General features: G+C 50.7%; 1 long non-coding RNA gene across 1 annotated transcript in view; it reads right to left on the bottom strand.

The window, feature by feature from the left end:
• Positions 1 to 1,803: 1,803 nt before the first annotated feature.
• LOC309675225 overlaps positions 1,804 to 23,156 on the bottom strand; it is a 34,018-nt gene continuing 12,665 nt past the window's right edge. Inside the window, exons 2-3 of the long non-coding RNA XR_014269475.1 lie at positions 7,601 to 7,666; positions 1,804 to 1,838 (exon numbers count right to left, since the gene is read on the bottom strand). This is a non-coding gene — a long non-coding RNA (uncharacterized lncRNA). The remainder of the gene's footprint in view (positions 1,839 to 7,600; positions 7,667 to 23,156) is intronic.

The raw sequence follows: 23,156 nt of genomic DNA on the forward strand, positions 1-23,156 counted from the left end.
GCGTTATCGCACACCAGTATGCCAGCCCAGCCCCCTCCCGCCACCCAGTAAGAGCCGATAAGGAGCCCAGCACCAACCCAGAGCCGGTGCCTACGGGAGCAGTGGAGACCCCCCACCCCAGTGAGCATCCTCACACGCCAGCACCGCCGTCCTCTCCGCCAGCGCGCGGAGCCATCCCAGCGGAAACAATGACTTAATATTTAATACCGTGCTTGTAATACGGAAGGATTATAAAGCAGCTTGTGAGTCTCGTAAATCCATTCACACTTGCACGGCCCTGACACGACCTTGAAGATGCGGGGCGGCCGATGCCCGCCCACGCCGGTCCGTATCTGGACGTGGATGTAAGCAGTCCCGGCCACCACTAAAACCATCCCAGCGGAACGAAGAGCCCCAGATGGGGCAGGACAGCTTGGCTGCGGTTAACTGCAAGGTGGTTCCCTGTCTCAGCCCTACGGAGAAGGCTCTTAGAGAAGCGCCAGAGCATGGGGAAAGCTGAGGAACTACCCAAATCAGATGGGACCAAGCCCTCATGCGGTTGCCTCAGTCCACGGTGACCACCAGACCCTGACGAGGGATGGCTATATGCATACACACACACGTAGTTACTTTCAGCCTGCCCTGCTGTGTACCAAAAACAACCTCTGAAGAGGCTGGAAACAAAAAGATGGACCCAAAGCCAAGGACAGGACACTAGGAGAACCTACTTGGCTCAAGTGACACCTCACTTCACAGCATCACAGTTCGGTTTATGGCAACAAGACCGTGGGAAAAGGGGAACGCTTGAACTGCACCTCCAAACGCAATAGCTGGCCACCTAGGGTCGGAGCGGCTTCTTTAGATTGCGAGACGCTGGGGCTATGAATTATTCTGGTGGCCCAGGAAGACAAGCTCCGCGTGCCCTCGGTGTGCTCAGCCACCACGGCAGGACGGGCGTTCGGACGAGGGGTGGCCACCAGCGTGACCCGGTCTGCAACGCCTGCAGCCCGCTCTCTGGAGCGAGGCAGGGCAGTCAGTCTTCAGCGATAAAAGCTGTGTATGTAAACCAAGATTCATTCTTTACAACAACAGTCCCCAGGAAATATTAATTGCGTGCAGCATGGGAACTTCTTCCACACGGCTAAGAGCAACAGTGATTAATTATCAAACTATTGACCATCAGCCTTTTTGGAAAGAGAGACAATAAACCAACTGATTATTAAAAACAATTAATGTCATTCTCGACTCAGGCTAATTATCTGAACTGCTAATAACGACCCAGGAGCCTGCAGAGCCACTGCTGTCACCAGGGCTGATGCAAGGGCCCAACACCTGATCGGCGGCAACCAGGCTGAGCCAGACCACGGCCAGGCTAAACACGGCACATGTCTCATACCTCCCCTCCAAAAAAAAATGTAAAAGAAAGGCTTCTGGAAGACTGTGGGTTTGTTGGTTTTTTTTTTGTGTGGTTTTTTTTTTTTTTTTTTTTTAAACTTTCTCTAGGATGTTCCCCTTCTACCCCACCAGCCTGCAGCAGTGGGATGCCCAAGGATGCTGCTGCGCGGGGACAAACAGCACCCGGGAGGGAAGGACACACGTCATCCCTCCTCATTCGGCATCCGCGAACTCCGGCACAATGTTATGGAGAACACGCTTGTGCCTGGGATATTCTCAGGGACCAAAGGGTCCCGGCAGCCCTGCTGCTCCCAGCTCTGCAGCAACAGGCGACCTTGGATTTCAAATGCAATTAATGAATAATCGCTTTCTCATACCCACAACACCTCAACATCTTCATCTACTGGGTCAGCCCCGGGGGGTTGTCTTCAGGTGGGTCAGTCCTGGCTTCTGGCAAACGCCGGCTGGGTAAATAAATGAATAAAACCCGGACAAAAGATGTTGGGAGACATTTCCTCATCCCTTCTACCCCATGTGTTGTACCCCCAACAGACACAACACAGCGCAACAAAGACCAACTGCAAAGACCGTGTCCTCTTCAACGGCCACCTAACTTGGGCTGGCGGGGGAGAGGGACAGCCCGTGGCCAGGCACCCTGCCTGGAGGTGGCCGGTGGCACCCTAAGGTGGCTCCTGGGGGGTGGCCCCTGCTTTGCCCCATCCGGCAACGATGGTGGAAGACGTCCCTGGGGAGCCAGAGCTGTCAGACTTGCGGCTCGCGGATCCCACACGCTCCAAATTAGAGCACAGAATACTGCTGCGTAATGGCTTAGCGATTATATGGCATTTACCAGCTAATTAAACAATCAATGGTTATTGTGCAGTTACGGAGTTAGCCCACAGTACCATATCTTGTACCCTGTAAAATAAGGCCTTGCTCAAGCTGTAAACGGAGAGCCGCATCGCCGGGGCACTCGGCATTAATGACCGTTGTCCCCCTGGTATGGTGGGGAAGAAGCACGTGAGTACGTAATCTCAACATCATTTATTTCCCTGTTCAACGCTGTAAAACCGCACAAGAGGAGGGAGGCAAAGGTTACCATCCAACCTATTTACCGATTATTTTTTTCCACCGTTGCAAAGGCTTGCATCACAATCCTGCTTCGGTGACGCTGCGCACGGGGCAGCGCGCGAACGCCCACGGCCGAGCAGGGCTAAGAACACCGGAGGATCGCTTTGGTTTTTAACATATTCAAGTGCACGATAAGCAGCCCCCTGCACGTCTTCCCCCAGCTTTGTAACGACCCGTTGGCAGGGTATTTCTGCATAACCTCGGGCCCCTTTTACTTTCAGCCCACGTATTCATCGGTGTTTGACGTACCAGCCGTTGTGGCCCCGATGCTGTGATTTATCCAGGCAATCTAAGCATACACAGTATTTTAAGGACTTTTTGCGTACTCTCTAATGCAAAGTAGAGATAAGCAGTAATAATGATGTTCTGGAACATAAAAGCAGCATTTCCTCACACTCTAGATAATGCTCTAAAGGGTCTTAGTGGTTTTTATATTCACAGTCTTGCTTTCAGCCGTCAGCTACCTGCTAAAAATCACTGAGGTGGTGGCTCAACGCCACAAGTCCAACTTATTGTATTCCTGTTAGCCATTTATTTAAACACCTTAAATAAAAAAAAAGAAAATAAAAATAAAAATCCAAGGACACAAAAATCCCCTACCGCAACAACGTCTGGCACAGGAGCTCAGTCTTTTATCAGAGAGTTTACAATCGGTAACATTAGATGCAGGATTATTAGAAAATAAAGAAAAGCTGCTGATGCAATTAGAGAGATAAACCATCACCAATGCAGTCCCTCATTAAAATAAAAATCAAGCTGTTCACAAGAGATTGTTAAGCAGCAAACAAGGAACGTTATTTCTCCCTGCAATTACCCAAAGTGAAGAGCTCGTGGCTGGGGTTAGAGGAGAGCCAGCAGAGCAGGTCGCTGCTGAGGGCTCCTGCAGCGTTCAGGTGTCCCTGAGGTACGGCCAGAGCTGGGAACCACCAAAGTGATGGTTTAACCTGCAGTCCTGAGCAAAGAAAGGCCTTTACTTGAAAACACAGAGATCAATCTGAACAAGTTACCTTTGCCTCCGGAGCACAAGCCTCAGAGAACGCAGCTTTGATTTACAGAAGCATTGTGTACCACCTCAAAGGGATCTTCAAATCATGACCCAGAAAGCAGGATGAAAGCAACCCGTGCAGCGAGCTCCATCCCGGTGCCCACGCTTCGGCAGAGGGGTGCACTCCCAGTGGGAGCTCTTTATGTGCACTGGACTTGGCCAATTTCTCCCCCGAGCAAGGAGAAGGCATGTGCTGTGGCAGGGGCTCCCCAACCTCTCTGACACAGCAGATCTGGAGGTTGGCTCCATGAACCACTGCTCTCAGATGGCTCCTGCTACTGTGGTACTACCAGACATTTCTCAGGTTCCCCACCCTGTCAGGCTACGGTATCGTCCAGTCCTCAGAACAACATAACCACGCATGTTATCCCATGGGATCAATGGGAGGTTTCATAGAATGGTTTGGGTTGGAAAGGACCTTGAAGATCATCGAGTTCCAACCCCCCTGCCATAGGCAGGGACATCTCCCACCAGCCCAGGTTGCCCAAGGCCACGTCCAGCCTGGCCTTGAACACCTCCAGGGATGGGGCCTCAACAACCTCTCTGGGCAACCTGTCCCAGTGCCTCACCACCCTCACACTGAAAAAATTCTTCCTAACGTTTAATCTGAACCCGCCCTCTTCCAGTTTAAAGCCATTCCCCCTCGTCCTATCGCTACATTCCCGAGTAAAAAGCCCTTCCCCAGCTCTCCTGTAGGCCCCCTTCAGGTACTGGAAAGCCGCAGTAAGATCTCCCCGGAGCCTTCTCTTCTCCAGGCTGAACAGCTCCAACTCTTGCAGCCTCTCCTCACAGCAGAGGTGCTCCAGCCCTCAGATCATCCTCATGGCTCTCCTCTGGACACACTCCAGCAGGTCCATGTCCTTCTTGTGTTGGGGACTCCAGAGCTGGATGCAGTACTCCAGGTGGGGTCTCACAAGAGTGGAGTAGAGGGGCAGAATCACCTCCTTTGACCTGCTGGCCACACTTCTGCTGATGCAGCCCAGGATACGGTTGGCCTTCTGGGCTGCGATTGCACATTGTCAGCTCATGTTGAGCTTCTCGTCAATCAGCACACCCAGGTCCTTCTCCTCAGGGCTGCTCTCCAGCCATTCCCCGCCAAACCTGGATTTGTGCTTGGGATTGCCCCGACCCAGATGCAGGACCTTGCACTTGGCCTTGTTGAACTGCATGAGGTTGGCTTGGGCCCACCTCTCCAGTGTGTCCAGGTCTCTCTGGATGGCATCCCTCCCCTCCAGCGTGTCTACCTCACCAAACAGCTTGGTATCATTGGCAAACTTGCTGAGGGTGCACTCAACCCTGCAAGCGACCATGCAAGGTCTGCACCTTGCACAACTCCCTCCAGGTCCTGGGCAGACCTGTAGTCTCCAACACAAATATGGCCACACGGCAGCGTTATAGCTGGCTGTTAAGTCAGGTTTTCCGGGGGAAACATCAGGACCACGGTCCACTTTCAGCCGTCTCGCAGGACACAAGGATAAGATGCTCTCCCCTGCCTGGAATAAGCATCTCACATCTGCCTCTTCCCAACAAGAAAGCTGCTCTGCTCGCTTCCGAGAGGGACCAGCCCTGCTGAGGTGATGGTGGGGAGGTGATGCTCACCAGGTGACCGCTCCTGGCAAGAGAGTGCAGGAGATGGACCTGCAAGGCTCAGGCTAGGAAGCCAGAACCTGAGCGGGCACCACAATGAACTACTCCTTCCACATCTAAAAATATAACTGGAGACACGCGCAGCCTCTAAGAGGAGAGCGATGGTGCACCTCGGGTAGCACCAGCACAGAGGCAGCACCTCAGATGGGTTTGAAACAGTGGTGGAAAAAGCACTAATTACAGAGGACACCACTCCTAGGCATGGACCACTTCTAAAGGCTGTTTTAGAAGGGAGCCAGAAGGTCTGTGTGTCATGAAAGTCGATCCTTTTGTTTTGCTGCAAGAGATAAATACAGCAGTGGTATCTGGAGGAAAAGAATCACAGAGATCTTATTTCTGCGCTAGGTTTTAGGGTAGGACATTATAAACAGCTACGTATGCTTTATATCAAAGTCTCCTTTTGTTTATAGAGCGGGTGCTACTCCAAGACTTCAGTTTAAGAGAGCTCTGAAGTCAGTCTTAGCCTGACCTCATACCTCAATACTTACTAATTCGGTTGGGACGGCGGCGGCGCCCCCCAGCATCACCCCGTCTGGCACTGGTACTGAGTCAATCACACCGAGGACAATCCGATCACTCCAGCCAGTTAAAAACAGTTAAGAGGAAGATTATTTTTTTTTTTTTCCTTGTACAGCAGGGAAAAAAAGGGAACACAGAAATGTTCACCTCCTGGAAAACCTACGCTTGGACATTTCTGGGGGGGTTTTCCCCCCTGCTTTGAGGTAACACACAGACGCGCCAAAGGAATCAAACACAGCGAGAGGAGAACACCCGACCAGCAGAGCCGTGCAACCAGCAGCGCCAGCACCAGCGAGCTTATTTCCCTCTTCTGCTCTCCACAAAAACACGACGCTTTCGAAAGGCCGCTAAAGGCGCATAGTTTCCACTGATTGTTAGAAATATGCACCAGTTAAAATTAGGTCACACTCTACCGTTATTTTAGCAGCTGAGAAGAAAAACAGTTCAGAAGGGAGCTCCCACGGCGGGGAGCGCACGGTGGGAAAACAACCAATACTGCAGGGGAAGGCTCCCTGGAATATAACCTTGATAAGAACAGTTTTGGTGTGGGGTTGGGTTTTTTCCTTTTTGTTGTTGTTGTTTTCTTTTGTTTTGGGTTTTTTTTTTGGGTTGTGGGGTTTTTTTTTGTAGTTTTTTTGTTTTGTTTGTTTTTTTAAACTTATTCCAGTCGAAATAAAATCACACGTTTGAAAGTCCGATTCACTTCCGTCAGCGTGAGGATAGAGGGGACTGGATTTGCCTACAGCAGTGGGAGGATGGGGAAACCAGAATTCAGAACAACTATTTCCTGACAGGTAGCTTTTTAAGCACCCTCTTCTTCTTCTTGTCTTTCACCGCGTGACAGGCAAGAGCTGCGCCTTCCAAGCGACCAAGTGAAAGCACATGAATATATTCTTTTCTATAGGCACAAGAGAATATGGGCATGACAGGTAAACAGGATCTCTGTGTACACACACACCCCCCTCCATATACACACACATATATAGAACGTGTGCCCACACATACAGAAGTTTTTGGAGAACGGGGCCCGGGGGAGCTATTGTCTCCCAACAGACCCCAAAAATTTGGCAAATTCCTCATGCAAGCGTACCAAGAAACATCTCCCCACCAAAATATTAAGCACAGATAAACCCACACTTGAAAATAATTGAATCCTTCCCCAACCCCACAAGAATCATCCACAAAAAAAAAAAAACAACCAAACAACAAAACAAACCACCAAGACGACAAATTCTGGAAATCCCCCAAGCTAAGAGGTGTTTAGGACAGGGGATGTGATTTAGCGGAGGTGGATAGAGGGTGGACATTTTCAACGTTTCTGTAAAGAAATTCATGGGCTTAAAATTCTGTTCTCCACAGTGCCCTCGCTATTGTCACCTGGAGAGCCGCTTCCAGATGTGTACAGAAGTTCAAAGCAAGCCCACTGACTGCGGTGCTCGTTCTCCGGCAGCAGGTTTCTGCCGGTGGGGAGGGCGGCAGCCAGCCTGCGCGCCAGCGGAGCACTCGACTGTGGCAAACTCATTTGGCAGCCTATTGCAGCCATAAACTCGCCTCTTAGAAGAGATCGAGATTTATCTATTAAAGCACAGACTTCTCACTCCCTCCTCATCATGTAATCAATAAAAAGCAATGGGGGGGGGAGGTAGAAGGGGGGGGGAAAAGCGATTTATTTTTTTAGTGACAGTTTCGGAACGAATATGAATTGCTTATTATAAGAGCTCTGCGTGCTAGGTGGTACTTGCGCACAAGACCAAAAAGCTGGAGTTCGGGAAGGTTTCTTGTCAGGCCTGAAACAGGTCCAAGCTAGCCAAGATGATGCGCTGGGATGCTCCGTGTTCCACACATGGCCAAGGCAAACGGGATCAGTTCAGATGGAGCCCTTACCTTATAGACCTGCCCGTAGGTACCATTGCCAACAAGCTCCACCAGTTCAAAGATTCCTGCAGGATCCTAGGAGAAAAGACCAAAAAAAAAAAAAAATATTTAATAAACAATACTTACAGATTTCTGCAAAAATAAAAACCCATTCAACAAAGAGATCAACGCTTCACTGACGAACGTTCTGAGTGGTTTAGGCTCGTCGGGCAGCCCAGGGATTATTAGCACTGCAGCGACGATGAGCAGAAGCCGCAGCGCTGCCCACCTCCAGTATCAGGGCTGGGGAGACACCAGTCTGGGGCTTGTGAGCCAGCACCAATCCGACCCACGGTCGGCTGCTTGAAACGCGAACGCTCAGCATACGTTTAAACGCCGCAGCAATTATTTGCTACTAAAACTTAGGTTTTCTGATGCGTCAGCTTTGGAATAAAACAAGCTAACTGCTGGGATATCACTTTTGGGCTCAAAACAGGGTTTTCCAGGTCTATTCCTGAGGTCAGCAGCATCAGCGTTACTTGGCCTAAATGTCCTTTTTGGCTCGGTGCATCCTGGCCGTTGACATTCTGGTTTGCCAGCCGAGATGAGCAGATCTAAGGCAGCGCGACAACGATTTGGGGAGGTGGCACCGAAGCACCAAAACCCGTCCCCAGACCCCCTCCGCCCGCTGCGTGCCCCGCGAGGGGACGGGCAGTCACACACCGGCGTGCAGAAGCCGGAGCGCGCCCGCCGGCACAGTTAAAAGACGATACAAGCTGAGAGGCGCGAGGGAGGGTGGGGAAAGAATAAACTGGCGCTGCTATTTTCTCCTCTTGGTGGGTTTTCCCCTTCCAGAAGCTTTATTTATACTTTTCCATTCCTCCTCCTTCTCCCGTACTCATCGTTCCAATTTCGGATAGGCGATCCCCCTGGAAGCCAGTGGACGCAGAGGCATCCCAGCATCCCTGTGACCACCCAGCCCACTCGCCCACGGCACGGGTGACCCCAGCACCCACCGTACCACCCATCTCCTCTGCTGGACTTTGAGACGTTTCAGGTATCAAACAACTTGATGTCCCAGTGAGCAGAGGGCTGCCAGCCGCGATCCGAGAGGACGCGGACGGGTCGATTCATGGCTCTAACAGGCAAAGGAGGATCAGCCAGCAGCACTCCTTGGGAGACGAGAGAGGGACGCCCACCACCGCGTTATGGACACAGAGGTTTCCTTCATTACAAAGCCCCCATCAGTTCAAGATGATTCCTGGGTCCAAAAAGTCAAACACTGGGTCTTTGTGAGCGGCTGAGAAGCGCGGCTCAGCATATTAATAACACCGCAAGTCAATTAATCTGAGTCTTGACGTGACTGAGGCACCTTTCCACTCAGCCCAGAACGTGCGTTGCCGCATACCTGCTGGGGTCGGGCACACCTCCATGCCAGGGTCACAGCAACCCCTCTCATCACCCCGTACGTTTAGAAATGCCACATTCCGCTTCTGCCTGTTTCTCCATCATATGCGCAGCTGCCCCAGGCTGCCGCACGGGACACCCCGGGGAGCCCAAGCTCAGCCTTTGGTGGGACCATCTGCAGCCAAGGGCAGGGAAGCTGCTCTGGAAGAAGGCTTGGAGACCACCAAGGACATGTCTGCCCTGATGTACATATATACCCCAACAAACCTTCAGCCGGACACTCAAGCACTGCAGGTGAAGCTGCATCACAACAGGTTTCTAGCATCCTGCATCTCGGCCGGGTGAGAACATCCCGTGGCTTCACTGCCTTGGTACCGGGCAGGGAATTGCCACAAACGGGTGGCAAAGGGAACCGGCAGTACACTGGGTTTCCACAGCCTGGGTGAGAAAGGATGGGTGGAAACATGGTAGCAGCTGCTGTTTATTTTTTGAGCTTCTTTCCTAAGGGTTGTTCTCTGCAGTGCTGAAACAACTCTGAAAGAGGCTTTTCCAGTGCTACAAGTATTTCTATTTTTGAATATTCACTAGGAGATTAAAGGAGAAGAAAGCTGTGCCTAGGGCAGATGATCAGGAGGTTTGGAGAAACATCCAGGGAAGCAGCTGGCCATTTCTGATAAAGCAAACTGCTCTTCAAAATATGTTTTCCAACCTTTTTCCACAAATCCTCAAACCAAAGACCACCCCTTCCCTACCATCCCAGGTCACTTCTCATTCCTCTAATACGTGCAAACATCAGGCATGGTGCTATTCCACCAGGTTTATCCCATCCGTCACTTGGTTGCCAACCCACCAACTCCATGCCTGCCGGGGCTGCCACCACCCCATGTTGGCCAGGGGCAGCTCTGTGCTAGCCAGGGGCAGCTCCTGCACCAGGAGGGCTTTCCCCCACCGTTCCCCACCGTCCACAGCTCCCACCCACCGAGCAATTTATCTGCTGCACGTCCCCCCTCCATCCCGTCTCCTCTCTCCGCATCTTTCCAGAAGCATCGCCAAGGTAACTGGGCATCTCTGGCAGCGTCGGTGCTGAGTGACACTTCTCACCTGACTGCTGGCACCAGCCGCCCCGTCTCAGCACAGCCATGGCAACACGGCGGCCAGCTGGACCTCTCCTTCCAGCCATGCTGCCCTCCTCGGCCCCCGCAGTGGGCAGTCGGAGGGACACCGCTTCTCCCCATCAGCCGCAATCTGTGCCCAGGAGTAACGTGTTGTTATCGGCCTTTCCAGAAAACACACAGCAGAGGATGGGGCGGGCAGGATGGAGGGGAAAAAAAATAATAATTAAATTCCTCTTTCCACTCCTAGGCTGGATCCTACATGGAGATGAGCTTTGCATCTTAACGGTGCTGGAGATCAGGCTGTCGCAAAGCCCCAGCTGAGATGCTGCAGGAGGGTACCAGAGAGCAGCGGCAGCTCTGGGGCAGGATGGAGCGGGCAGTGAGGGAGGCAGATGCGGAGAGGTGCTCCGTGGAGTCTTCTACATTTGGCAGGGGAAAAGCAATCCACCCTACAAAGCCCTGATGGGGACCAACCCCGGGCACGCAGGGAGTAATCTCAGACCAAATATAGCCGGCGCTGCAGATGCGGGCTCACGACGGCGCGTGGGGTTGCACTGGGCTGGGGATGCTCAGCGCACACGGCTGCCTCCAGCCTGGAACCCACCACCCCCTGCCCACGTCCTCTCCCCCATCGAAGAGGGACCCACGGTTGGTGTGGCTGAGACCCTCCTGCTACAGCAGCCTCCTCTTCCCACACCGCCTTCAAAAACACTACTGTATTATTATTTTTTTTTTAACCGAAAACATCTGGACTAAATAACAAGCCCATAAATTAAAGGGGAAACAAACAAAAAAAAAAGAGGCGATCTGTTAATTTAGGAAAGGAAGGTGCATTGTTTTCTGGGAAAAGAACCAGCATTCAAGACAAACCCACAGAACAAGAGGGAATGGGCACAAACTTGGAACATGGGAAGTTCCATCTAAACCTGAGGAGGAACTTCTTTGCTGTGCGGGTGGCAGAGCACTGGCACAGCTGCCCAGAGAGGGGGGGGAGTCTCCCACTTTGGAGCCATTCCAAACCCGCCTGGAGGTGTCCTGTGCCACTGCTGGAGGTGCCCCTGCTCTGGCGAGGGGTGGCACTGGGGGAGCTCCAGAGAGCCCTTCCCACCCTCACCAGTCTCTGATTCTGTGAAGCCACAAATAATTTTCAGCTCTATGTTAGCTTTAGGCAGAAAAGGATTTGTATGGTTGTGGTATCACCAGGGTTCGGCTGAGAGCCCTCATACCAAGGCAGTGTCCCTCCATCCCTCCCCACCAGTAAGGTTCCTGGGGTGGTGCATGCTCAGTAGAGCTCCCAGCCCAGCTGTAGCCTTCTCCATACAAAGGTGCCACTGGCCCCGCTGCTCACCCGCCATGGCACACAAAGCCTCATTGAGGAGGACGAGTTACTGGGAATTTGTGCCAGAAGACGCAGGAGCAAACTCAGGCTTCACAAAGCAACGAAACACTCAACAAGAGGATTTTTCAGTTGTCCACAGGATGGGAAACGTTCTACATAGCGGCACCCGTGGCCGTGGCAAGGGCTGCACAGACCCGGTGGTCCTCCGGCCAGGGGCAGGCCAGCACCCGAGCCAGGATCAGACCCTGCTTCCACAGCTGCAGCCAGGACAGGTTCAAATTCAAGTGGGAAATTGTTATGCTCCTCACCCACCGCCCAGGAAAACCACCGGTAGTAATGTCTCAGTGGCTAAAACCAGTCTGAGACACAGGACAAAGCAAGAGCATCATCTTTTCCAGCAGTATCACGGAGAAAAAAAAAAAAAAGTCCACTTTATTTCAATAAACAGCGTATTCAAAGCTGCTGCATTATCAGAAAAGGGACTTCTGCATGTGGATGATAAAGCAGGATGTATCCAAATTTCAGCAACAAACCCAGCGTCCCTTTTGAAGGAGTTATCGGCGTGGAGCACGCAGCAGCGGGGCTCGCAGCAGGAGCTCCCTCCCAGTTAAACCCGCTCTGCTCTGCCCAACCCCGCAGAACTACTGCTGAAAAACGTCCTCGCTTACACCATGACATCTCAACGAGTCCAAGGCACAACAGAGCTGACACGTGGCTTGAGGAGACTATTTAAAGAGCAATATCCATATCCAGGGCTCAGTCAGCTAAGGGTTGAGGGCTGCAGGTCCATACTGGTGTTGGCTATGGTGACCACCGAGTCAGTGGGTCACAAGTCAGCTGTCCTTAAGCACGGCTAAGCAGATGTCCCCAAACGCAAAAAGCGTTTGTACACAGTCTGTATACCAAACGTGCTCGTTTTCCTTGAAGGAACCTCATTTTTCTCCCTTCTAGCCCCCACAAAAGGTGTGTAACAGAAAGGGTTACATGAGGAGACAGTGGAGAGATGCTCGGGGCTGGGAAACGGAGGGGCACACCAATTAAACCACGACCGCTGTGAATGCATGGGAGGGGAAACGAGAGATCAGAGTCTCTGTAATCATTGCGCACTTAGTCCCCCAATTCTGAGCAACTAATAACAACTTCCAGCCAAAAATCACGGAGATAACCAGTCATTAAGCAAATGTTATAACCCCAGAGAAGGAACACGCACTGCGTAACTGGAGGCAGCACACAGCTGGAGGAGCATCCCCAAGCACCAGTTAGCTGAAGCAACTCCATGGCACTAGGAGGGGGTTTTTTTAATCCCCACTAAGAAGAAAGCCTGTGCAACTAACATTTCCAACCACCAGGGTTTGATGAGCCTCTGCCTTACAGCTCCGTAATAAAACGGCCTCACCAGGAGGCCCCATTAAGCTGACCAGGCCTCCTCAAGAACCAAAGCAGCCTTACAAAGCCATTCACCCACGACCACCAACGCCAGCCCGGTGGGCTTTGCCTGTGAGCAGGTGCCTCTGCTTAGACAAGTCCTGGCAGTCACAGGGAAAGATTTTTGGCGCTGGGAAGCACCGAAGGGTCATTCCCCTCCAAGCAGTTGGCTCCTGTAAATCAACGGCAACGCCACGGCACACGGAGAGCTTGCAGGCACAGGAGAGCCGCAATGCCGCCCGGCATCAGGCAGCTGGGCCCGGCAGCGGTGGGCAGGCCTCTCAACGCAAACGGGTGTCTTGAGGGGTAGCGAACGTACGCAACCGCCTGGAGAACGTCCCATCTCCTGACCCCAGCAAGCTCCGACCAGGAGAGGAAGCTCGTTAACTCAGCGTGCGAGAAAGGCTTCGCGAGGAACGCAGGAGAAACAGAAAAGCCCTTCAGCAATTCAATTCGATATGTAAAACTGTTGTCTGGGCGATGTATTTCTGCTTAGGCGAAACATCACTATGAGGAATGAGTATAAGGATCAGGCCTTAAGTTCATGTACTCTATACTTGCCCAGATTTTGTTTCCCAAGGCCAAACGCCTGAGCTGGGCCACGCTCCGCGAAGCCATCCATCACGTTAGCTAAGTCAGAAGCACCGTAGACAGCCATGCACATCTCCCAAGCATCAGGACCCGAGTAACCTCAAGACAGAAGGAGTCAACTGCTATCCCTTCTGAAGACACATCAACTCACCCATTTTTGCCGTACTTTTTACACTGGTGTCTGCAGCTGGAATCAAAGCACTTGTATGATTTGACAAAACAAGGTCCAGATCACCTTGGGGGAGCTACCCCAAACGGCACGTAGTTCAGAGAAAAATAGAGAGGTTTGAAGAGTTCTTGAAGACACAGTTGCTTTTTAGTAATCAACTAGCTCTTTCCATCTCCAAGGCACTTCTAGTTAACAGCCCTGTGAGTAATAGGAAGATGGACTGCACAAGCCAGGAGAGGATTGCTAATATAGCTGCAGACAACGAGCACGCAGAGCGGGAAGGCAAAGGCCAAGGCAACAAAATATTGATCGAGTTACTGGGAACTTCCAGAAAAAGAAGTTGGGGACATTAGCTTTCCGAGCTTCAAACGCTGCCTTCCCATCACACAGACATAGCCCTAAGCCTGCCCATTAATTAAAGCAGTGCAAAAAAACTCAACAGGCTGCACAAGTTTTTGGTTTGGTTTTTTTTTTTTTTTTTTTTGAGGCGTTTTGCTTTGGTTATAAGCCAAGTAATGAAGCAGAACCATGCTGGACTACTGGATGCTATTCAGCCCTCACGGGGATTGCTTAATCTCACGTCTTCTCCTCCTAGCTTTGGTACTTTTCCCCTCCTTCGCCCACCCATCCAGAGACTCACAAGACAAGCTATCATCAATGCCATCTACCGCTGCACCTCCTGCCTACTCAAGCAATACAAGCTGCTCTACTTGGAAGAGTAATAAGGAACTCGCCGAGGGTTTTGTTTTCATTTTGAAGAAGCAGTTTGTCCTCCCTCACCCCCAAACACCCAGCTCCGTGTCTTCAACGAAGATGTTAGTCAAGAAACAACACTCCTATACAGCATAAGAAAAACTGTTGTCAAGGCTAAGTTATTAACCGGAGAAAAATTTCTCCACTTGACAGCTGAGAGAAGCCTGTTTACAAATCTCTTTGAACCGTTCCTCTTCAGCATCTCCCGAGGAGCCGTTCCTCCAGCCCCTGCTGAGGGCCACTTCTGTGCTCTGCCCATCTCCTCTTCCTAAACCATAAATCAGCTCTCCCGGTCTCCAACACTCCTCTCCGCGGCTTCTTGCTGCAGTAGAGCTCCAGCCACCACACATGCACCTCTCTCCTTCCCAAAATGTTTAGCTGGCAACAGCAAAATTAAGTAACAACTAATCACCGCATTGGGCTTTTCGAGTCAATAAAGCTGGATTACTTCTTCAACTATTACCTGTTCAGTTTAAGATATAAGTGTGGATTTGTAGCCACCAGCCAGCAAAACCGCAGCCAACACCACTACTGAAGGAAGAAAAGGAAAAAATGCCCCATGCACATACGCAGCCCGACCCCGCTTGGTCCCGCTGAGGCCAAGCCAATGCAGCTACGATACATTGACTATTCCAGATTTCCTGCTCACAGACCAGCACTTGCACACAGAAAATTAGAGGAGTTCTGACCTCGTTTCTCCTTCCTACCCTGTCAACAGACAAAGCAGCCACTCTGTACACCCTCCACAAATACGAAACACGGGAGCTCCACGCCAGGAAGGAACACTTACAGGCCTGGAAACAGATTTACCAAACCAAGATGACGCACTTGTATCACTGCAGACAGTGGGTCCCACAGCCCAAGATGCAGTAGTGATACCAGCAGAGGACAACAATGACTACTCTGACAAATATACAGCTAACATTCCCCCCAGCAGGGCATGTTGGAGCAGCCCAGTCTAAGGAAAAGCCACCCACAAGCTACACACGCTAATCAAAACAAGAAGTGTCCGGGCCTCCTCTCCATTCCTTCAAAAACCTGTTGTAAGCAGTGCTATCAACAAGGTGACTCCATCACATCCTGTCATCACTCAAGCAAGAAGCAACGAGTTTTGAATCGAAGCTAATGAAGACCAACATCTGGCCTCCATGAGTCTCACCATGGTAAGAAGATGCTGAGATGCTCAATATCCCTTAAGACAAGACAATTCTACTTAGTCTTCATTTGAAGTTGGACTCCCTCCGAATCAGACAATACTCTCATTTGCAAAGCTCTCCAGCACATCCCACGGATCCCCAGGAAGGTCTCCATGAACTGTCTGCAGTTGTATAGATAAGCCCTCCTTCCAGTTCACAGAAGACTGTTCATCTAGAAGAGTTGGAAGTCAATCAATCCAGAAGCACCAGCAAAAGCCCTACTGCTACGTGAACCCCGAGGTTTTCAACGCCGTGTTAGATGAATGCAGCCCCAGTACAATCAGCCACTTCAACGTACGCCTAATTCAAGCACACAACTTCAACGGGACAATGTATAAAAGGCTTGGCTAAGCTCAGTGTCTCTAAAAAGCTACGGTGCCAATTATAAATCGTATCTATAGTCCCCAGAAGATCTAAAGTCACTACTAGTATTGTACCGCACTTCTTCGGATGCAGACATCAATTAGAGCGCAGCAGCTGGACACTCTCCTCACTGGAAGTGACTTATCTGCGGTTTCAGACCAGTGAGATATTATTCCTAAATGTTTAGATCTCACCCCTCTGAGAAATAAAGAGCTTCACCTCGGCCAGCAAATGTTTGCATCAAGCTGAAATTGCTACCCACTAGTAAAGGCTGTCAAAGGTTTATGGGCTCTCAGTGGAGTTGATTTAATTACTTACCAAAGCAGCTGTTTGGGGAACTACGGCCTCTTCACACACCACTCCTAGAGGCGCGCTTTGAAAAGCAAGGTTGCTGCCAAGCTCACGCCAAAAGCAGAGCCCTCTCTCGCACACAGGCAAAAATTCCGCCTCCACCAGCAGGTTGCACGCGTGGCCTGGGCTGCGCGTCTGTTGGGGTGACAGCTCTGAAGCCCGTTTGCACCTTTCCAAGTCACTGCAGACTGGACCTCCCAGCTCCTGCCGCCCTCACAGGACACGGCCAAGGTCGGCCATCATCGGGGACTGCCTTCGTCAAGAAAAGACAGCCTTGCTCCCTCCTCCTAGTGAGAGTTATGGCCAGAGGAGAGCCTCAAAATGGGAGAACGCCTCACTTGCAGATGCTTTTAGGAGCAAAAACAAAGCAAAGCAATCTTAAAACCTTCTGCTTTTTAAAAGCAGGATGGTTTCGCACCTCTACATCTGTTTTTAAGTTATGGTTGAGGATGTGGGCTGAGCTGACCAGGGAAAAATTGACAGGGATGAAACAGTTGTGTCGTTGTGGCACCAACAACCTATAGACCACAGCCTTCACCAGCAGGGATCTGTGCAACAACCAGCGTACGCTCTGGGCACGTACACGTGTGTGCCAAGGTGCTACAGAGAGACTTAAAGCCAAGGGAGAGCTGAGAAGGCATCTGGGCCAGAGCTGTGATCATTCATGTTCACCCAGCAGCTGCAGATGAGCGTGACAGCCAAAGATACAGCACCTGGAAGGGCTCGGTCTCGTGGAGCTGCTGGGAACCCTGCTGGGAACCCTTCATCCATGGTGGAGTCACCATCCCTGGAGGTTTTTAAAAGATGGGTAGAAGTGGTGCTTAGGGACATGATTTTTAGTGGTGGTATTGGCAGCTTTAGGTTGATGGTTGGACTCAGTGATCTTAAAGGTCCCTTCCAACCTCGACGATTCTATGATTCTATGCCACCTGAACAGAGGAGGAGCAGGAGTTACATGTTGGTCTTGAGAGAGACAACATGGGTGGAGAGCCTTGCCCATCAGAAATCATTACATCTCAGTTTAAAGTGATTGCCATTACTTTTTAATATGTTGTTGAAAACAAGGCAGAGTCCCTATATACGTGTCTGGAGAAACATCACCTCCCTGCTGGATTCAGACAAGTTTCTCACACCAGTCCAATTTTTCACAGATCATCTGGAGGCGGAGTTATCTGCTGGTTTAGTGCTTTTCGAAGAGTTTACCCACAGCCTGTCACTTTTCATCAGCTCCTTCCAGTTGCTTCTGCAAGGGCTGGTTAGCAGGAGAAGATCAGATAACTCTCCAGTAGCAATAGTTTAAAAAAAAAAAAGAAAAAAAGATAATATGGGAGCAAATCACATCGCATTCAACTAGTCGCAGAACTCTCCAAGACACAGCCAAAAGACTGTAAAAAACACAATTATACTGAACAAGCTCCCCAAACCGCGCATTATAAACATTTTTCATAGAATTGTCTTGACAAAGCAGCAAAATTATTTAAAAGAATATCAAACATCTTAATTTATGTGTTTCGCATCTGGAAAGACCTTTCTCACCCAAGAGTTAACAAGTTGCGGGGAAGGGGGAAGGACGGCTTCTCACCTTTTTCCTACTTTTCACAGGCTGCTTCCAGTACCGCCAGACTCGGCAGGGAGTCTGAAGGTTTGGTCTTGGCAGACACTCACTCAAACTGGGGAGGGGGGAGGTGTGGAAACAAGGTCCCGCAGGAAAAAGCGAGCTCCTGCCTCGTGCACGCCAAAAAACCAGCCTGAAACTCAGGGACAATCCACAGTTGCTGAAGTGGTTTGCCATAAATTTTCGCCAGGTCGTAGAGTATTTCCCATAGCCAGACTTCTGTATTTCTTGGTGGCTTCTTACATTGTGAAAGAAACTCTTGTAAATTCAGGGAGACGCTTTTAATTTCAAATCCCAGCGCCCCAAATTACTAAACTGGGGGGGGGGGGGGGGGGGGGGGGGCAAGGATTCTTTAGTCCAATTCATTTGACGTATGCGTTACAACAGCACCTCAGCTAAGACAAAGCAGAAGGACCTTCCTCACACATGCATCCCAAGAAGATGCGCCGGTTTTGCTCTGCGAGTCACCACGATGCCCCGTAAATCCAACCACCACCTTTTGGTTTATGGCATCAATTGGGCTCCCTGTCCAACTACAGCTCCGCGACACCTTGGGAGCTCTCTGCTCGCTCGGTCCCCGCAGCCAGCCGTGACATTATCTGGCCTCTGCCTAGCAAAACACTCTTCGCTACAGCTCTGGGGGTTTTTTTGGGTTTTTTTTGGTTTTGTTTTTGTTTTTTTTATTAGCTCACACAAGCAGGCTGGAATCATTAACACGACATGCACACAGCAGCAAAGCAAGCCCCGTAAGTCCACCGGTACCGGCCTGCTGAAGACCAGTACCAAATGGGAAAACAAAGCAGGCGGAGAAGTCCATAACACTCGGTTTTTCAAGAGAGAAATCCCACCTGGCAGCAGACCAAGCCCTACCGCAGGCACAGGGTGCCCCGGGGAGGCCACCACCCACCAGCCGCCCACCTCACCCCTGCCCGCCGTCCTTCCCCACGCTCAAGGCACGGAGGAAGCTCTTCAGGTCCACCTTCTCCAACCCAAGGGAGACAACCGCACATCCCTAAGCAGGATTTGGCCCACAGTCATAAGCGGCGAGATTAATTATGTGGGTGTAGGGATGTGAAAAAGGGGATGGGAAACATTCGTAACTGCTTTTAAATTAATTGCCGTTATTGTTATTTGATTTGCTAAACCCTCCAGGGCTAGATTTTATTTTAGAAAACTATGAACATATCAGATTAATCAACTTAAAATAAATGGGCTTGACTTATTTATTTCTGCTGTATCTACTCCTCTTTAAGCTTGGCAAGTCACCGCATACTTTCCGTCCTGTGAAAGAAAAAGAACAGGGGGTTTGTTTTATCATTATTTTAAAGGAACCTCTAAAAAGCTTTGCGAGTTTAAATCACGGCAAAGGCACGTTGTGAAGGAGGACAAGCGCAAGGCGGGAGCTGCTTTGCCATACAGACACCGGCTCTGCGCCGGGAGCCTACCAGGTGAGTTTCAACACACAGTCCAAGCAAACCAGATCCATTCCCCAAGATTTTAGACATCCAGGGAGTTGAAGGCGACCCCACCACGCAGCAAAGCCCGATGAGCGAAGGCGGCAGGGGCCACCCCAATGCGGGACACGCAGTCCCAGCCAGGGAGAAGTTCCACCTCCTCTAACCAGATTTCCCTGTTTCTGAATCCTCTGGAAGGTGGGTCACCATCCTTCCCCCCCCCCAATCCCCTGCCCTCAGCTTTGGCAACGCAGCGATGCCCCTGCCAGCAAACTAGAAAGAAAAGCCCTCACATATATTACGCTGAAGAAAATTAATCTTGTGTTCCACAGAATATTAAGTGGATTACATCTGCAGCCTCCGAGGAGAGAAATGTTGATTTCCATGTATCTTGTGCTATTATTCACCTCTATTAGTTTTCCTACCAGCCTAACGTTAGTCACGGTAATTGCCTGTCACTCGGTGCAGAGCTCAACTGGCCCAACAGACCAAGCCACAGCAGCAAGAGTGGGACCTCTTGGTGGCCACGAAGAAGGTCAAACCACTGTGACACTGGGGCCCCACAGGACAGCGTTCAAGGTGAAGAACAAAGCCAGCTTCTTTTTTTTTTTTTCTGGATGATTTCACGGCAGGATCACCCTTGAACATCAGTGTCTCCTTGTAAAAGTAACAGAATAGCACAGAGCCTTTAAACGAAACCCGCTAACGTCACTCGAAACACGCCATTAAACTCGACGCAGCAAATGTGGCGAGATGGACATTTCTGACTCCTGGGGAATAATCACCGGGAAGGGAGGGAAAAAACAAAAAACCAACAAAATTAGCCACAGTAAAAACTTGAGGTACCCGATCTCAGACCCAGAAGGGAGCTCTGACCTCCGGCGGAAGGGGAACACCACCTCCCAAGGGAGGTCCCCACCACGCATGGGAGCGCCACCTCCCCACCCGTGGGCACTGTGCCCACCACCAGCACCTTCCCGAGCCCTCTCCCCAGCATGGGAAAGCCCATCCCTCCGTCCCCCACGCTCCGGGTAACCACTCAAACCATTGCAAAGTGCCACCGGGTGACTTACTAGAGTTTTACACTTTCTTTGCAGAGGTGTTAATGACTCTAAAAAACCAGTATACTCCGATAAGCAGCTTTAATACCATTTAAATGGTTACCATTAGGAGAAACCGAGAGAGCTGGGGAGGGCCAGACTCTCAGAAAGCGGCACATCCACGGAAGCTGCCGCTCGTGTGAGAGGAGTGTAAATTACTCAGCACGGAGTAAGTGAGATCAAAGCCACTGCAAAAGGATGCAAACCCACTGACAGCGATGCAAACTCAGCCCCAGCTTTTTCCCAATATTTGGCAAGCAGGCTGATGAGTTTAAAAGGCCAAAAAGCAGTGTTTCGATGATGCCGCACAAAGCGAGGAAGGAAAGGGAAAGAAATCTCAGGAGACGCGCTTCTTTCTAGACACGACGCACAACCAAGAACTCAGCCCCGGCTTGCCGCATGGAGACGTTCAAAGTTTCCGTTGACATCCCGCTGGTCTGTGCGGGGATGAGAAACACGACTTCTCAACTGTAATTCCCAGGCTCCATCCCCTTTCATATAGTTCCTAGAATAATTTGAATTTTACACAATAAACATCAGAGCTGATAAGAAAAGCCTTAGCGGATGAAGTAACTTACAGCTTCCCACATGGGCGAGACAAAGAGCTAATGGCTACAGAAGCAGATAAAGGTGCCCATCGCCAGAAATCAAATCCACACACCAGTTTCGGCACCAACACGCTGGCTCAGAAAGTTAAACAAATAGCACAACGAACTCTGCCAGGCCACCCTAAATCCTCAGAGAGCTGTCTGCGGCATCCAGCAGACAGCATCACCTCATCCCTCCTAGCAGACCCGGCTGGTCCATCACCGTCTCGCCTGGTCAGAGGGGAGGGCAGCCCCAGAAGTTTTACTGTGAGCAACTGAGGTGTGTGCTCAGCCGAGCTCCGGTCCACCTCACAGCCCCAGGCTACAGCAAGGAAGACAAATTACTACGAGACCAAGACGCCCTTGAAATCTTTTCCTCCTCTGAAGACCTGATGTATTGGAAAGGAATATTTCATTACGCTGGGAAACCAGTTCAGCTATCAGTGTCTCCCCAGACCGCGAGAGCTCTGAAGCCAGGATGGAGTTTTTGGTCGCGGTTATGCCGAGTATTGTGCTACTACAAATCACACTGTAAGAAAATTCAGAGTTCTGCAACTGGATCCATCAAGAACCCCACCAATCTTGCATAAAGTGAAGCCTGTTACCTTCAGCACCTATCCCGGGTCCCAACCAAACTCCAGCCCCACGTCTCGCCGCTGCCAGAGATCCAGACTGTTCAGTAATATTGAAGCTCGTGGCAGGCTGATGGCAGCACGGTCGCCCCTTGGGTTCTCTCGCTCTAAAAGAGATGCGGGATGCGATCCTCAGCACTGAGTCCTTCCAAGACCTCTAACCTGTTGGGTATTATCCCCCCCGTCTGATTTCCCCCCCTGAAAATTGACACCTGCAAGTTATTTCCCTTCCCTCATGTCCCAAACCTCACTCTGTCTTGGCAAGTGTACAAGAAAAGCATTTATTCAAAGGAATTTGCTCATCAAGTCTTGCAGACACCAAAAAGACACATTATCTAATCTTAGGAGAGCCGAGTTTAATGGCTACAGCACAGGATGAGAGGCCAGAGGCTTTGACCTCTACCCTCAACTCTGCCAGGGCTGCATCTCGGGTAAGTGAGTCTAGGGAAGATGCTTGACCCCTCCTCACCTTGATTTCCCCTGCTACGAGGCTCTCCCAGCATTCCTTTCCTCACAGGGGATCTTATCTATAAACTCCTCATTAGCATCTGAAAAGAGTTACTGCATCTCCGGATGCGAATTTAAAGCGAAGTATGAAAGAGTGGAGGAGCAGCGCTGGCCAGGGAGCCTGGAGACACAGCCTCTTCAGCGTATTCAGGCAAACTGAACCTCCTTGCACTCCACATCTGTGCTTAGAGAAACATTTTAATTCTTTCCCTCTACAGGGAACAAAAAAAACTCAACAATTTCTTTCTTCTTGAGAAAGCTCAGAGAATAGGTGAAGTTCTGGGTCTCTGTAAGTCAAGGAAATCATGCAAGATTCTTTCACTGAAGTATCCATAGACCCCACCACCTCTAGCTAGTCACCTGCAGACCTACCCCATAGGCAACACCACCACAAAACAGAATAACCTTCTCTTTCCCACCCTTGCTCTGGATGCCACTGCGCAGCAGAACTGGACTGGTTCAGAAGAAAAGCTAGAAGTCCACTCTTTTTGTCCTACAAAAGCTGGATGTGGAGATGGGGAAAATCCAGACACAGCACAGATACTCCCATGGATCAGACCAGACCCCAGCTCATGGGACCTCATGTAGAGCACGGTTCCTGCTCTGCTTTGCCCTGCCACTGCAGCCTTTGGGGACACTCCAAGCACTTCTGGTGGGGTGCAGGACACTTCTGGTGTTAAGAGACACTTTCAGTTGTAAAACAACTGCATATCAACAAGCAAGGTAATATTTCAGATCTTCTGGGGAGGAAGGAAAGTCACCCCATCCTGACCTGTTCCCACCTTTCCCAGTTGCCTCAGCTAACCTTGCAGGTAGATCACATCAACCACACTAGTGCCAGCAGCAGCCACTCTACCAGCTGGAACTGCTCCAGAACAGGAAGACCTTTGCTCCTAGATGGGTCCCACAAACCTCTTGCTTCCCCCTGAGTGGCGATAGTGCAGTATAGGACAGAAGGTATGTCCACCCCAGTCTGGCCACG

Source organism: Vanellus vanellus (assembly GCF_965231255.1).
Source record: "Vanellus vanellus genome assembly, chromosome: 8".
Classification (NCBI taxonomy): domain Eukaryota; kingdom Metazoa; phylum Chordata; class Aves; order Charadriiformes; family Charadriidae; genus Vanellus; species Vanellus vanellus.